The sequence below is a fragment of the Rutidosis leptorrhynchoides genome, chromosome 1, assembly GCF_046630445.1.
Source record: "Rutidosis leptorrhynchoides isolate AG116_Rl617_1_P2 chromosome 1, CSIRO_AGI_Rlap_v1, whole genome shotgun sequence".
Lineage (NCBI taxonomy): Eukaryota > Viridiplantae > Streptophyta > Magnoliopsida > Asterales > Asteraceae > Rutidosis > Rutidosis leptorrhynchoides.
In genome coordinates, this window is record NC_092333.1 from 97210002 (window position 1) to 97226228 (window position 16227).

Sequence of the window (16227 nt, forward strand, 5' to 3'; positions counted from 1 at the left end):
ACTCGCAAGTGTATAAAAGTATTCTATAAGTTGTTGAGCACTTCAGTAACCATACTTAACAATTAATGTGGCATATTCCCTTTATTATGAAATCTCCCTATACTGTACCAAGTGTAGTAAAAATGAAGTACTATGCAACCGTTTACGATACTAGAGCGACTAGCCCGGTTGGGGTTGTCAAACCCGATAGATCTATCAATAGGATTCGCGCTTACATGTTCTCACAACATGTAAATATAAGTTACCAAGCTATTAGGGAAGATATGCAAGGTGGTACAACTCAACGTAGAATATATTTTAAGTACTTATGTCTATTTCGTCAAACATAAAGTAACGCATGTATTCTCAGCCCAAAAATATATATTGCAAAAGCAATTAAAAAGGGAGCAAATGAAACTCACTATACGATATTTTGTAGTAAAAATATTCATACGACGGGACTGAACAATGCAGGTTTGGCCTCGGATTCACGAACCTATATCAGTTATATATATTAAAACACAAAATGAACATATAATAGTATTCAAACTAGTTTATATATATTAATTCTATAATATATTACTTATTTAAAATAATAATGTATTTATTATTTCAATTGTTATATATATATATATATATATATATATATATATATATATATATATATATATATATATATGTTATTTTTATATTAAAATAATAAATTAGATATGCTTATGATATATGTAATAATTATATTTTTATATAATTATAGTTATGAATTACTAAATTAATGATAATAATACTAATAACTAGATTTAATAATAATATTGATGCTAATAATTTTTATAATAACATTAGTCATTTTATTTGTAGTAATAATAATAATAATAATAATAATAATAATAATAATAATAATAATAATAATAATAATAATAATAATAATAATAATAATAATAATAATAATAATAATAATAATAATAATATAATTAATAATAGTATAGTTTTAATAATTATAATTATACCTTAACAAAAATAACGAGTATGTCACAGCCGGTTTCGGACCCACGACCTTCTGTTTAATCATTCTCACCCAAGCCACTGAACCATTATCATTTTCTTGTATTACTTTGTGTGTATATTTATATAACATATATTATCCTTATGTCATCATCATCAACTTGTTATTATCAGCATCATCATCATGAATCATGTATCATGGTCATCACCTTTCATCATGCATCGTCAACATCATAACAGACTCATCATAACATCATAAACCCCATCATTAGTTATCAACAATTCATGATTTTTATGTCATCATCTTCACAATGTACCAATCATCACAGCCCAAACTTAAAAACAAGCCCAAAACAAATAAAAATATGGATTGGTAATTATGTTTAGCAGCCCACCCTAATGTTTTAAAATCCAAAATACTGTCCAGTAGACAACCACAATCGATTAAATTAGATGTGTTTTTGATGGCGATTTAAAAAAAAACAACAGCTGGGACCTTCGGTTCATTGTCATCAATCAACATCATCATTGTCGTTGTGTCATCATCATCCTCGTTGTTACAGGGATTATACAGCAAAAGTAATTTAACCAATTGGGTTTTGAATAGGGTTTTGATCGTACAGGAAGGCAAAAGATAGTAGTAGCAGAATCACGGCGGTAGCAGTTTCAGTTAAAAGTGGATTGGGCTTCGATTAAAAACATAGAACAAATGGGCTTGCTTTGGTCTAAGAGCAGTCCAACATAAATAGTAGGTGATCCAATAATCAAAATTCACTCAAAAGAGTTCGGTTAAAAAGAAAAAGGGAATCAGGATGGCAAACAGAAACAGGAAAATAGTTTTTTTTATATAGACTTTTATTTAGTGGGTGTCGGCCATTATGCTTAAACCTTGTCCCACCTTTAATTGAAAACACGCTTAATGTATCAAATCTCACCTCATCTTCATCATTACTTCATTGTTGCAGTAAAATAGAACACTATTGTAGCTGCAATAGTAGCAATGGTGGTTTATTAGGTATTTTCGATGGAAATAGAAGAGAAGGATAGAGTGGAAGTGGCTGCAGTAGCATAGCAGTATGAAAGGTGTTCTCCTTGGTTATAATTTGAGCTGAAACAGAAAAAGAATAACAGCAGTGATGTGCTATAATTAGAACGAGTAGCAGGTTATTTCTTGGGTGGTTTTTGGGTTATGTACGAATGGAACAACAACCTATTCAGATGAGGTATGTGACTTGTGACAACCCGGAAATTTTTGACCAAATTTAAACTTTATCTTTAAATGATTTAACGTTTCCGACACGATAAGCAAAGTCTATGAAGTTGAATCTCAAAATTTTAGAACTGTTTCATTACATTTGACTGCTCTCGACGATTCATGAACAATTATATATATATATATATATATATATATATATATATATATATATATATATATATATATATATATATATATATATATATATATGTACAAGTAAAAAATGACTTTCCTACAGTAAAACACTATTTGCTACAGTAAAATGACTTTGCTACAGTAAAACACTATTTACTATAGTAAAACACTATTTGCTACAGTGAAACCGTCTTTTGCTACAATGCTACAGTAAACACTATTTGTTACAGTAAAATGACTTTGCTACAGTAAACACTATTTGCTGCAGTAAACACTATTTGCTACAGTAAACACTATTGCTACAGTGACACTATTTGCTACAGTCGCACTATTTGCTACAGTAAATACTATTTGATGTCGACGAACTAGCAAACAAAAACGGATAAGGCGGCCATGCGATCGCATGGCAAAAACACTGAAAACTCATGCGATCGCATGAGGTACTGTAGCAGGCCACATACTATAAAAGCTCGATTCATTCCTCCGTATTATTATTTTTTTATATTATTATTATTATTATTATTATTATTATTATTATTATTATTATTATTATTATTATTATTATTATTATTATTATTATTATTATTATTAAGATTAATATTATTATTATTAATCTTATTATAATATTATTATTAGTAGTATATATACCTAAAATACTACGACGAGGTTATGAGCGTGTCACCTTCAAAATGGGTTTTTGAGCGGAATAGAGCTAAGGAAATTATGGGTTATTGTCAAGGAGGTTATGGGTAATGTTCGCGGGTATATTTGTGAATCAAATCTAGTATTTATCATCTCTGTTGCGTCTACGTACTTTCCTACAATATTTAATCTCAATATTGATACGTAAGCACTCATATTTTATCTTTTATATATTAATTGTGTATCCATGTCTAGTGCTCGAGTATATATATTTATAAATGCTTGTATGCTAAATTTAGTCGTTAAACAGTTTATGATGAATCACGAATAAAATACATATATTACTGGTAAAAAGTATATGATATGCATGTTTTTAGAAAGCTGGCGAAAAATCAATGACTTTTCATTTAGATATCGAATAGTTTCGATGAACGGATTAAAAGATATGATCAACTGAATTATGATTAACGTTAATTGAAATTGCTTTTGAATCTACAATTAAGATTTAAAAAACTTGTTTACGAGATTGATAAAATGGATTTTTGAATATTACCAACCGAGTAAATAACTCCTTATATAAGGTATGTCTCATTTTGTTGAACTATTGTCAAAATTGACTTTTTGAAACGACTTTGGATAACTTTAGTATGTCAATCTCGAGTATTAGGATTGTTATACACTATGACCTGACCTAGCTTGATAGACATTTATTGACCAACATATGTTCTCTAGGTTGAGATCTACAGTTATTTGGTAATCCGAGTTTCGATCACATTTTGGTGAACGACTTTATATGCTGCTAAGGTGAGTTTCATTGATCCCTTTTTAATAGATTTTGCAATATATATTTTTGGGCTGAGAATACATGCACTTTATTTTAAACGCAATGGATACAAGTACATACTAAATTCTACACTGAGTTTGAACCAAAAATCCCTTAGCTTTGGTAACTGTTAACTGCCAGTTATAAGAACTGGTGGGCGCGAGTAGTAGTATATGGATCCATAGGGCTTGATATCCCCGTCCGAGCTAGAGCACTAGCCTTTTAACGGACGTATGCTATTTGAGAAATGTACACGTTGGTTTGCGTGTATTATTAAGATGATTATACAAAGGGTACAAATTATATATACGTTAAGTTTAGTTACCAGGGTGCTCAATTTCGTAGAATATTTTGATAAACATTTCTGGATTGAACAACTGAAATCTTGTGATCCACCTTTATATACAGATTATGCGCAACATTAAAACTATGAACTCACCAACCTTTGTATTGACACTTGTTAGCATGTTTATTCTCAGGTTCCCTAGAAGTCTTCCGCTGTTTGCTTATATGTTAGACAAGCTATGTGCATGGAGTCATACATGGCATATTTTTCAAGGAAACGTTGCATTCACCAAATCATCACCATGTATCTTATTTTGACTGCATTATCAACGGAAGTATTATTGTAAATTATTATATTACGGTGATTGTCTATATGTAGAAATCATCAGATGTCGAAAACCTTTGATTTAAATATTCATTTATGGTGTGCCTTTTCAAAAGAATGCAATGTTTACAAAACGTATCATATAGAGGTCAAATACCTCGCAATGAAATCGATGAATGACGTGTTCGTCCATATGGATTTGGAGCGATCGTCACAGTTGGTATCAGAGCGTTGGTCCTAGCGAACCAGGTCTTGCGTGAGTGTGTCTAACTGATAGTTGTTAAGATGCATTAGTAAGTCTGGACTTCGACCGTGTCTGCATGTTAAAAGTTTTGTTATCATTTATTGTCGAAAATTACATGCTTATCATTCTTAAGTCTAGACACATTTTTCTGCATTTATTGCATAAATAGTGTATAGACAAAAATTAATATCTTAGCGTACCTGTTACTGCAAACTTTTCCTGACATCTTCTGAAAATTTCTCCGTGATTTATGGAATTTGGTATTATATATACATATGTAAATTATGTATTGAAGAATTCCAAACTAAATTTTATAATCTAATTCATATAAAAAAAATCATCTCCCTAATTATACAAGATGGATCCCGTATCTAGTTCAAATTCCTTAAACTCTGACAGCTATTCCGATATGGATATTCACCTGAATTCCGAAGACAGTGTAACCGGAATGGATCAACCAATTAGCCATCATCTTTTCTGGATGAATTGGGGATGGGTTCGTAGCCTACTTAATTATTGGAGACAAGAAGAAGGCAATCCCTTCCATCCACCACATTGCCCTCTTGGCGATGAACCTGAAGCACTTACCGGCGAACCTGTTCGTAATACCATTTTCTCTCTCATCTCCAGAATATCTCGTCATGATCATATACTCTCTCAAATTTTGGATCTTATTCATCCGCTCGTCCAAACCGCCAATCATCCACGTGTAGTAGAAGAAGTCAACGAGCTTCGCGCTCGGGTAGTGGCTTTGGAGAATATGGTGCAAAGATTACAAGCACCAGCAGAATCACCGGCATCAACACCAACAGTACCATTACCACCACCAACGACATCTGCACCATAAGCCTCAACATCACAATATGTACCTTGAACATCAACGTCATACGCATCGTAGTTACCAAGAAATACCAGCAACAATAACTGATGAAGTATTAACTCATTTCCCCTGAAGAACTTTTATGTATATTTAATATATATTAAATTTGAAATCAAAATAAATCTTTTCGTACTAAGCTATTACGTGTGAATCTTAATTGGTAGGTACTACTCGGTTAGTTCATATTACTAATATGCAACGATGTACATCTTTCCTTAACAACTTAACCATTGTTAACTACAATATCTGTTTCGACTCAATGAATTCAATTTCATAATGAACTTAGTGTATTAATCAACTACATGTTTGATTTTACACTTTTATCTTCGATGTACTCGAAAACATCATTTATATCTTATGATGTTCAGAAGAATTCCACGAGCACCACACCCTTCACCAAGGAATATCAATAAGAATAAATAATGAAGTATCGATTACATTAGCGAAATACTCCGCAAAGATTATGTAATCTTTAATGTTTTAGAGATTAATCATTTCTAAGTCAAGTCGAAAATCAAATGAGCTTAATATGATATTAACTCATTAAATCTGTATTAGATTTGAAAAAAAATATACATACATATATTTTCATAAAGACGGTAATAAAAATTCTTTTGTACAAAGTATTAATTGTGAAATCTTTAACGGGTAGGTACTACTCGAGAAATATTTAAGTTCACAATTAATATGTTACACTGTACATTCTTCAATTTTGATTCAAAAATCATTAACTATACTCACTATCTTCACAATGATACACAATCATTTCATACAGATTCAATCACATATTCTGATATCGACGGATCAGAATCCAAGCCATAACTCTGAACCGGTGACATCATTCTTAGATCTCTACATCTTTCAAAGCTATACTTTGACTTCAAAACTATGCAAGATCCTTTAGCATTGTTTTTACCAAAAATAACCTTGCAATTCCTTTTCAAAGTATCCAGTATTATCAGCCATTCAACCAGTCAACGACGACCTTTCAGACTTGTAATTTTGGCATATACGTTTTCGTTACTGGGGAACCTTTCATGTTCCACCACATTAGCAGTAAATTTACCAACAACTTCATTGATCTTTGACCTTCCGAAAAATTCTTATACTCATTGAAACTGTATCATGTACTCATCCACATCTTGTAACAATAATTGCCATATCAACTACTAGGGAATTAGCAATCAGTATTTCGAATATCGCAGCAATTCTACATCAACAGTAATATATACATATAATGTCTATCTTCTAGACTTACATACTTCGAATGTGAAGTTTCTGAAAAACATCCCAAACTATGAACTAGTTCTCTGAAATTGGAACAATCTTGATGAAGCAGCAAAAACTGTAAATGACCTTAACAGTCAAAAGTTTGATGATAAAGAATAGTATGGTGGTAAAGCTGAGAAAAAGAGAAGGTTTGGAACTGGAAAACGGATTGAACAGATCATGAAGGAGGCTGTGGACAAATCACAAAGACTAAACCTGCCTTCAAAGAATACAAATGATTCAGTTTCTACTGAAGTCAATAACGAATACCTTGCTCCTGACTCAAAATCCGTTACGAACAAATCTTCCTCATCATCCTTTGATATTAGAAATTCTAAGATATCATCGTATCTTTCATTATAAATATCCTCGATATTTCTGGAGATATCTTTATAACTATTCTTATCTGAAATCATTCATCTCTTCGCGCTATATGTGTTACATCATAAAAGAAACTATTTTAGTTTCAAAAATCTGAAAAATTCATAAAAATGGATGTTTGAAGTAATGTTGGTAATTGAAGCATAAGTTAGTATAATATAATGACACTTGATCAACGTGATTATATTACAACAAGTCATGCTGAGTTTCTAATGGAACATGATAAAGGTTCACAGATTCCACCCTCATCATGTGCCATGTTACACGACTCTTACATTCTAATCTCTAAACATATCAAGAAAATATTTTTCTTGATGATTCGGTCTTTTCCAGATATTCTGGTAATTTGACAAATCAAGATCGTGCCATTACAATTTCTTTCTTAGAACGTTAGTATTGTTTATCCAAAATTTCATACCTATGAATTCTGAACCATTATTCGCTTGACTTAAAGTCGGGAAGAGAAAACGAAAGCATGAAGCTCCGAAATATAAAGGAGAATATAAGCCCGATAACAACCCCGAAATTTACAAACCATGTATATCAATGCGTATAGCAATATAAAGACACGGGAGAATGAAAAACACTATAACCCCAAGGTAATGGTAGAAGAAAATAACTTCCTCTGGTGGCAGATGAAAAAGAAGAATGAATGATATGATAGCCAAGAAAATATCAAGAATCAGAACTAGATGAAGCATTTTCACAAATCTTTTGTAAGTATGAAATAAGAACTAAGATTATAGGAGTGGTGAGAATAAATGAAACGGAAGAGGTTAATTTATAGCAAAATATCAGACATAGCAATCGAGGCAGATTACGCATTTAATCAAAGGAAATCCTAATTTCCTTAAATTCCGAAGAATCAAATCTTATTTAAATTATGAAGATTTTCTATTCCTTAAATTCCGAAAATCAATCGTTACTACATCAAGAGATAAGACGAATCTCTATTCTCCATTTCACTCTATTACGATAACTTCTCACATACGCTTCGAGTAATCAGATTATTTTATCCGTATTATTCAATGGTGATAAAATTCTATTTACCAACTCATATTCGTCATGAAAACATTTTTATTGTCAGCCATGACGACCTCACTCAAATTTCGGGACGAAATTTCTTTAACGGGTAGGTACTGTGACAACCCGGAAATTTTTGACCAAATTTAAACTTTATCTTTAAATGATTTAACGTTTCCGACACAATAAGCAAAGTCTATGAAGTTGAATCTCAAAATTTTAGAACTGTTTCATTACATTTGACTGCTCTCGACGATTCATGAACAATTATATGTATGTATATATATATGTACAAGTAAAAAACGACTTTCCTACAGTAAAACACTATTTACTACAGTAAAATGACTTTGCTACAGTAAAATACTATTTGCTACAGTGAAACCGTATTTTGCTACAGTGCTACAGTGAAATGACTTTTCTGCAGTGATTTGCTACAGTAAACACTATTTGCTACAGTAACACTATTTGCTACAATAACACACTATTTGCTATAGTAAACACTATTTGCTACGGTAAACACTATTTGATGTCGACGAACTAGCAAACAAAAACGGATAAGGCGGCCATACGATCGCATGGCAAAAACACTGAAAACTCATGCGATCGCATGAGGTACTGTAGCAGGCCACATACTATAAAAGCTCGATTCATTCCTCCGTATTATTATTTTTTTATATTATTATTATTATTATTATTATTATTATTATTATTATTATTATTATTATTATTATTATTATTATTATTAAGATTAATATTATTATTATTAATTTTATTATAATATTATTATTAGTAGTATATATACCTAAAATACTACGACGAGGTTATGAGCGTGTCACCTTCAAAATGGGTTTTTGAGCGGAATAGAGCTAAGGAAATTATAGGTTATTGCCAAGGAGGTTATGGGTAATGTTCGAGGGTATATTTGTGAATCAAATCTAGTGTTTATCATCTCTGTTGCGTCTACGTACTTTCCTACAATATTGAATCTCAATATTGATACGTAAGCACTCATATTTTATCTTTTATATATTAATTGTGTATCCATGTCTAGTGCTCGAGTATATATATTTATACATGCTTGTATGCTAAATTTCGTCATTAAACAGTTTATGATGAATCATGAATTAAATACATATATTACTAGTAAAAGGTATATGATATGCATGTTTTTGGAAAGCTGGCGAAAAATCAATGACTTTTCATTTAGATATCGAATAGTTTCGATGAACGGATTAAAAGATATGATCAACTGAATTATGATTAACGTTAATTGAAATTGCTTTTGAATCTACAATTAAGATTTAAACAACTTGTTTACGAGATTGATAAAATGGATTTTTGAATATTACCAACCGAGTAAATAACTCCTTATATAAGGTATGTCTCGTTTTGTTAAACTATTGTCAAAATTGAATTTTTGAAACGACTTTGGATAACTTTTGTATGTCAATCTCGAGCATTAGGATTGTTATACACTATGACCTGACCTAGCTTGATAGACATTTATTGACCAACATATGTTCTCTAGGTTAAGATCTACGGTTATTTGGTAATCCGAGTTTCGATCACATTTTGGTGAACGACTTTATATGCTGCTAAGGTGAGTTTCATTGATCCCTTTTTAATAGCTTTTGCAATATATATTTTTGGGCTGAGAATACATGCACTTTATTTTAAATGCAATGGATACAAGTACATACTAAATTCTACACTAAGTTTGAACCGAAAATCCCTTAGCTTTGGTAACTGTTAACTACCAGTTATAAGAACTGGTGGGCGCGAGTAGTAGTATATGGATCCATAGGGCTTGATATCCCCGTCCGAGCTAGAGCACTAGCCTTTTAACGGACGTATGCTATTTGAGAAACGTACACGTTGGTTTGCGTGTATTATTAAGATGATTATACAAAGGGTACAAATTATATATACGTTAAGTTTAGTTACCAGGGTGTTCAATTTCGTAGAATATTTTGATAAACGTTTCTGGATTGAACAACTGAAATCTTGTGATCCACCTTTATATACAAATTATGCGCAACATTAAAACTATGAACTCACCAACCTTTGTGTTGACACTTGTTAGCATGTTTATTCTCAGGTTCCCTAGAAGTCTTCCGCTGTTTGCTTATATGTTAGACAAGCTATGTGCATGGAGTCATACATGGCATATTTTTCAAGGAAATGTTGCATTCACCAAATCATCACCATGTATCTTATTTTGACTGCATTATCAACGGAAGTATTATTGTAAATTATTATATTACGGTGATTGTCTATATGTATAAATCATCAGATGTCGAAAACCTTTGATTTAAATATTCATTTATGGTGTGCCTTTTCAAAAGAATGCAATGTTTACAAAACGTATCATATAGAGGTCAAATACCTCGCAATGAAATCGATGAATGACGTGTTCGTCCATATGGATTTGGAGCGATCGTCACATGACTGCAGCAGAACAGTAGGAACTACGAGGAAGAAAGGAAGAATAAAGAAAGAATAAAAATATTGGAGGTGGTGGTTATCGAGGTGGGGTCTCAAAACAGGAGGTGGCTTACGATAGTTCATTGTGATTATATGATGATGATATCGACAGAAAATATTAACGTGCAACAGTTTGGGTAAGTTCACGAAGGGTTGTAGGTGATTTTTGTCTTGAGGGTGGCGGTTTTAGAGGGTGGTGAGGGCTTGGCATGGTTTTGGGTGGCTTCGACCATCGAGTGGCAACAATAAAAAGGTTTGTATGTGGAGCTCCAAAAACAAATTAAGAAGCAAGAATATGATTTTCAAGTGGGTTTAGTGGAGATGGATGGATATATATTTATATTACTCCGTATGTTTAGTTGTGAGAAAAAGAAGAAAATAACACAGTAACTCAAGTTAATCATATCGTGCATTATTAGTTCACGAGTATAATTGATAATAGAAATAATACTATTATAATCAAATCAACAACAGTATGTTCAATCAATTATTTTGATCTTTGATTCAATTTTCGGTTATAGGTAAAAATTAATAATAGTAATATTATAATATAATTTAAAATATAAACGTGTAATAAGTTAGCCGTCACCCTTTACGGATTGGATTTCGTACTCCTTGATTAATCAGTGTGTATAAAAATGGTCATTAATTATTTAAAATTAAAAATTAAATTAATTGTCCGCGCTCGATCCTAGGTAAAATATAAAAAAAAAATTGTTAAAATTTAATAATTAGATTCTAATTATACTTTTAATAAGCCTATAATTTATATAACTCATTTTCGGATCACCGTTTATTTTAAAATCGTATAAGTTTGATTTTAACTTGTTTAAATAACCATTGAATGATAAACGAGTGCTTCTATCATTTACTATATAAATTCGAAACTATGTAAATATACATTCAATATACCTTACCTATGTATATAGATTTATTTTAATAATAATATCATATATTATTTTATTTACATAATTAATTAACTCATATAATATTTTAAACTCTACTTCAAAAATTATATATGTATCTATTTACAAATAGTTGTTCGTGAATCGTCGAGAACAGCCGAAGGGTAATTGTATACATGATAATAGTTCAAAATTTTTGAGATTCAGCCTAACAGACTTTGCATATCGTGTCAAGAATATTAAATCGTATCAAGAGTTTGATTTAAATTTAGTCAAAATTTTCCGGGTCGTCACAGTACCTACCCGTTAAAGAAATTTCGTCCCGAAATTTGATCGAGATCGTCATGGTTAACAATAATGATGTTTTCATTATGCATATGAGTTGATAAATAGAGTTTTATCATCATTGAGTAATATGAATAAGACAATTCGATTACTCGAAGAGTATGAATGAAGCTATCACTAAATAGTGAAATGAGAAAGATAAGTTTCATCATAACTTTTGACTAGTCATGGTTGAATTTAGAAAATAAGGTGCATCTAATCTTTTGACGTTGTCTTGGTTGAATTTCCGGAATTCAAGGGATTAAGGAAATCTTCGAAATCTAAATAAGATCTGAGTCTTTGGAACTTAAGGAAATTAGGATCTTTTTAATTAAATATGGTCATCTGTCTTGATTGTTACGTCTGATATTTTCATTATAAATTAAACCCTTCCGTTCCATTGTTTTCATCACTCCTATACTGTCTTTCTTAATTCTTACTTCTAAAAGATTGTGAAAATGCTTCATTCAGTTCTAATCCTTGATATTTTCATAATTATCATTTCTGTCATCCTTCTTTTTAATCTTCCACCAGAAGAATCTGTTTACTTCTATTTTTACCTTGGAGTAATGCTATTCTTAATTCTACTGTGTCTTTATATTGCTATTCGTATTAATATCCACGGTTTGTAACCTCTGTGTTGTTATTGGGCTTTATATTTTCTCTTATATTTTGGAGCTTTTTGCCATTTTATTTTCTTCTCGACCTCTAGTAAAGCGAGTAATGGTCCAGAATTCATAAGTATGGAGTTTTGAATGAACTTAATGTTCTAAATAAGAAAGAATGTAATAGCACGATTTGATTTGTCAAAATACCAGAATCACTAAGGATAGAACTATCAAGAATATATTTTCTTGATATGTTCAGAGGTTAAGCAGAATGAAAGAGTTATGTAACATGGCACATGATGATGGTATAATCTGTAAATCATCATGTTTCATTAGAACTTCCAGCATGACTTACTGTAATATAATCATGTTGGCCAAGTGTCATTATATTATACTAACCCATGCTCAAATTCTTAACACTTCTCCAGAATTCATTCGTAATTATACTTAGGTTTTACAGAAGTTTCCAATATAATGTAATACAGATAGCACGAAGAGGTATATAATTTCGGACGAGAATATTTATGAAAATATCCTCATAAATATCGAGGATATTTATGATGATGTTTTGGAATTTCTAAGTTCGAAGATTGATGAAGGAAGAATTTTCCGTAAGATTTTAACATGACCTCGGAGCAAGATATTCCCTAAAGATTTCATCGGATCCAGAATTACCTGAATTCTTTGAGTATAGGGTATGGTCCTTGTATTTGGCCTTGATCTCCTTCATGGTTTGCTCAATCCATTTTTCAGTACCAAATTTTTCTATCGAGCGTTCCATTCTTTATCATCAACTTTTGGCCATTAAGACCATCTATAACATGCTGCTTCATCAGTATTTTCAGAGTTAACGGATCTGGATCATCGGTTATCAAACCGAGGGTTTTCAAGAATATTGAAGGTTTTTAGACGATTAAACGCTGATTGTGATCGTCAAGATACAAAGGATGTTTAAGATGAAATCAAGTGGCAAACTTGAAGAATTGTTTAGTTTCATATGTTATAATCAATATTTTAATTCATTTTAATTATCCAATGTTATTAGTTCACAGTTAGTAGTCCAATAATTCAAATATAGTTTAATATATAATATTCAAATTAATTAATACGTATCATGACCCATTGTATACATGTCTCAGACTCGATCACAACTCAAAGTATATATATTATTGTTGAATTAACCTCAACCCTGTATAGCTAACTCGATCATTACCGCATATAGAGTGTCTATGGTTATTCCAAATAATATATATAGATGCGTCGATATGATATGTCAAAACCTTGTATACGTGTCTCGATATTTAAAGTGCGTAAAATAAATAACGAAAATTAAATGACGATAAATAAAATTGAGAGAATATAAATTGCGATAAATAAAATGTAATCAGTTAGCTAGGAACAGTTAGCTAGGAACAGTTAGCGTAGATTCTTAACAGAATTTCTCATAGTTAATTTGTTTGTTTCTAACAAATTTTATTTTGTCCAATGTTTCTTCATTATGCCACTTGTTGAATTCTGATAGGTCAAAATCCAAATATGAAATTAAATAAAAGTGGTTATTCTGCGGTGAACGGATACGTATATCTGTGGATGTAAGTAGGATAGTAAATGACTGTTGAATCAGATTTGAAGAATGTACAGTGTAACTTATTAATGTGAAATCTAAATATTTCTCAGGTATTACTTACCCGTTAAAATATTATCACCATTAACAGTTTGTACAAAAGAATTTTTAATTACAATCTTTATGAAAATATATATACATATATATTTTCTTCAGATGTAATCATGGATTTAATGAGTTAATATGATATTAAAATCATTTGATTTACCGTTAGAACAAGAATATATAATCTCTAAAACATTAGAGATTACATAATCGCCATGTCGAACGAGGGTTATGATTGAGTTACCGATTGAGAGGTTGAAGCGTGTGATGTTGAGGCTTGGAATGCGGATGTTGTTGGTGGTACTGTTGGTGCCGGTGATGTTGATGAAGCCAGTAAGTTTTGCACCATATTCTCTAAAATCCTTACTCGGGCGCGAAGCTCTTTGACTTCTTCTATCACTACAGGATGATTTTCGGTTGGGATGAGCGGATGAATAAGATCTAGAATTTGAGATAATATATAATCGTGACTAGATACTCTGGAAATGAGAGAGAAAATGGTATTACGAACAGGTTCGCCGGTAGGTGCTTCAAGTTCTTCACCAAGAGGGGAATGTGGTAGATGGAAAGGATCGCCTTCTTCTCGTTTCCATTGATTAAGTCGACTACGAACTCAGCCCCCAATTCATCCAGAATTGATGATGGCTGATTGGTTGATCCATTCCGGTTACACTGCTTTCAGAGCTCGAGTGAAAATCCATATCGGAATAGCTGTCGTAATCCGAGGAATTTGAACTGGTCGCAAAATTCATCTTGCACGGTTAGATAAAGAATTTTTGATATGAAATGATTTTCAGATGTCGGATGATATTCTAAGTACATAGAATACTTATCTATAGTACAGAGGATCCCGTAGATTACGGAGAAAAATAAGGAAACGTGTCAGGCAAAGTTTACAGTAACTGATACGCTAGGATATGAATTTATCTGTACACTATCTATCAAATAAGTGCAGGAAGTCGTGTCTAGACTTAGGAATGATAAGCAGGTAATTTTCCACTAGGAATGATAAACAATACTTATAATATGCAGCTAAGGTCGAAGTCCAGACTTGCTAATGCATCCTAACAACTATCATTTAGACACACTAATGCAAGACCTGATTTGCTAGGACCAACGCTCTGATACCAACTTTAACAAACCGTCCTAATCCACCTAGATGAAGTCATCAACATTTGGTCCCATTGCGAGGTGCTGTCCTAAATATGTCATGAATGACTCCATGTAATATGAGCAAATGCACGGTAGAAGATTTCTTTCGTACCTGAGAATAAACATGCTTAAAAGTGTCAACCAAAAGGTTGGTGAGTTCATATGTTTATCATAACCATTATTTCAATATTTTAATAGATCACAAGATTTCCGTTTATATATATGTACACTCGCAAGTGTATAAAAGTATTCTATAAGTTGTTGAGCGCTTCGGTAACCATACTTAACAATTAATGTGGCATATTCCCTTTATTATGAAATCTCCCTACACTGTACCAAGTGTAGTAAAAATGAAGTACTATGCAACCGTTTATGATACTAGAGCGACTAGCCCGGTTGAGGTTGTCAAACCTGATAGATCTATCAATAGGATTCGCGCTTACATGTTCTCACAACATCTAAATATTAGTTACCAAGCTATTAGGGAAGATATGCAAGGTGGTACAACTCAACGTAGAATATATTTTAAGTACTTATGTCTATTTCGCCAAACATAAAAGCAGCGCATGTATTCTCAGCCCAAAAATATATATTGCAAAAACAATTAAAAAGGTGAGCAAATGAAACTCACTATACGATATTTTGTAGTAAAAATATTCATACGACGGAACTGAACAATGCAGGGTTGGCCTCGGATTCACGAACCTATATCAGTTATATATATTAAAACACAAAATGAACATATAATAGTATTCAAACTAGTTTATATATATTAATTCTATAATATATTACTTATTTAAAATAATAATGTATTTATTATTTCAATTGTTATATATATGTTATTT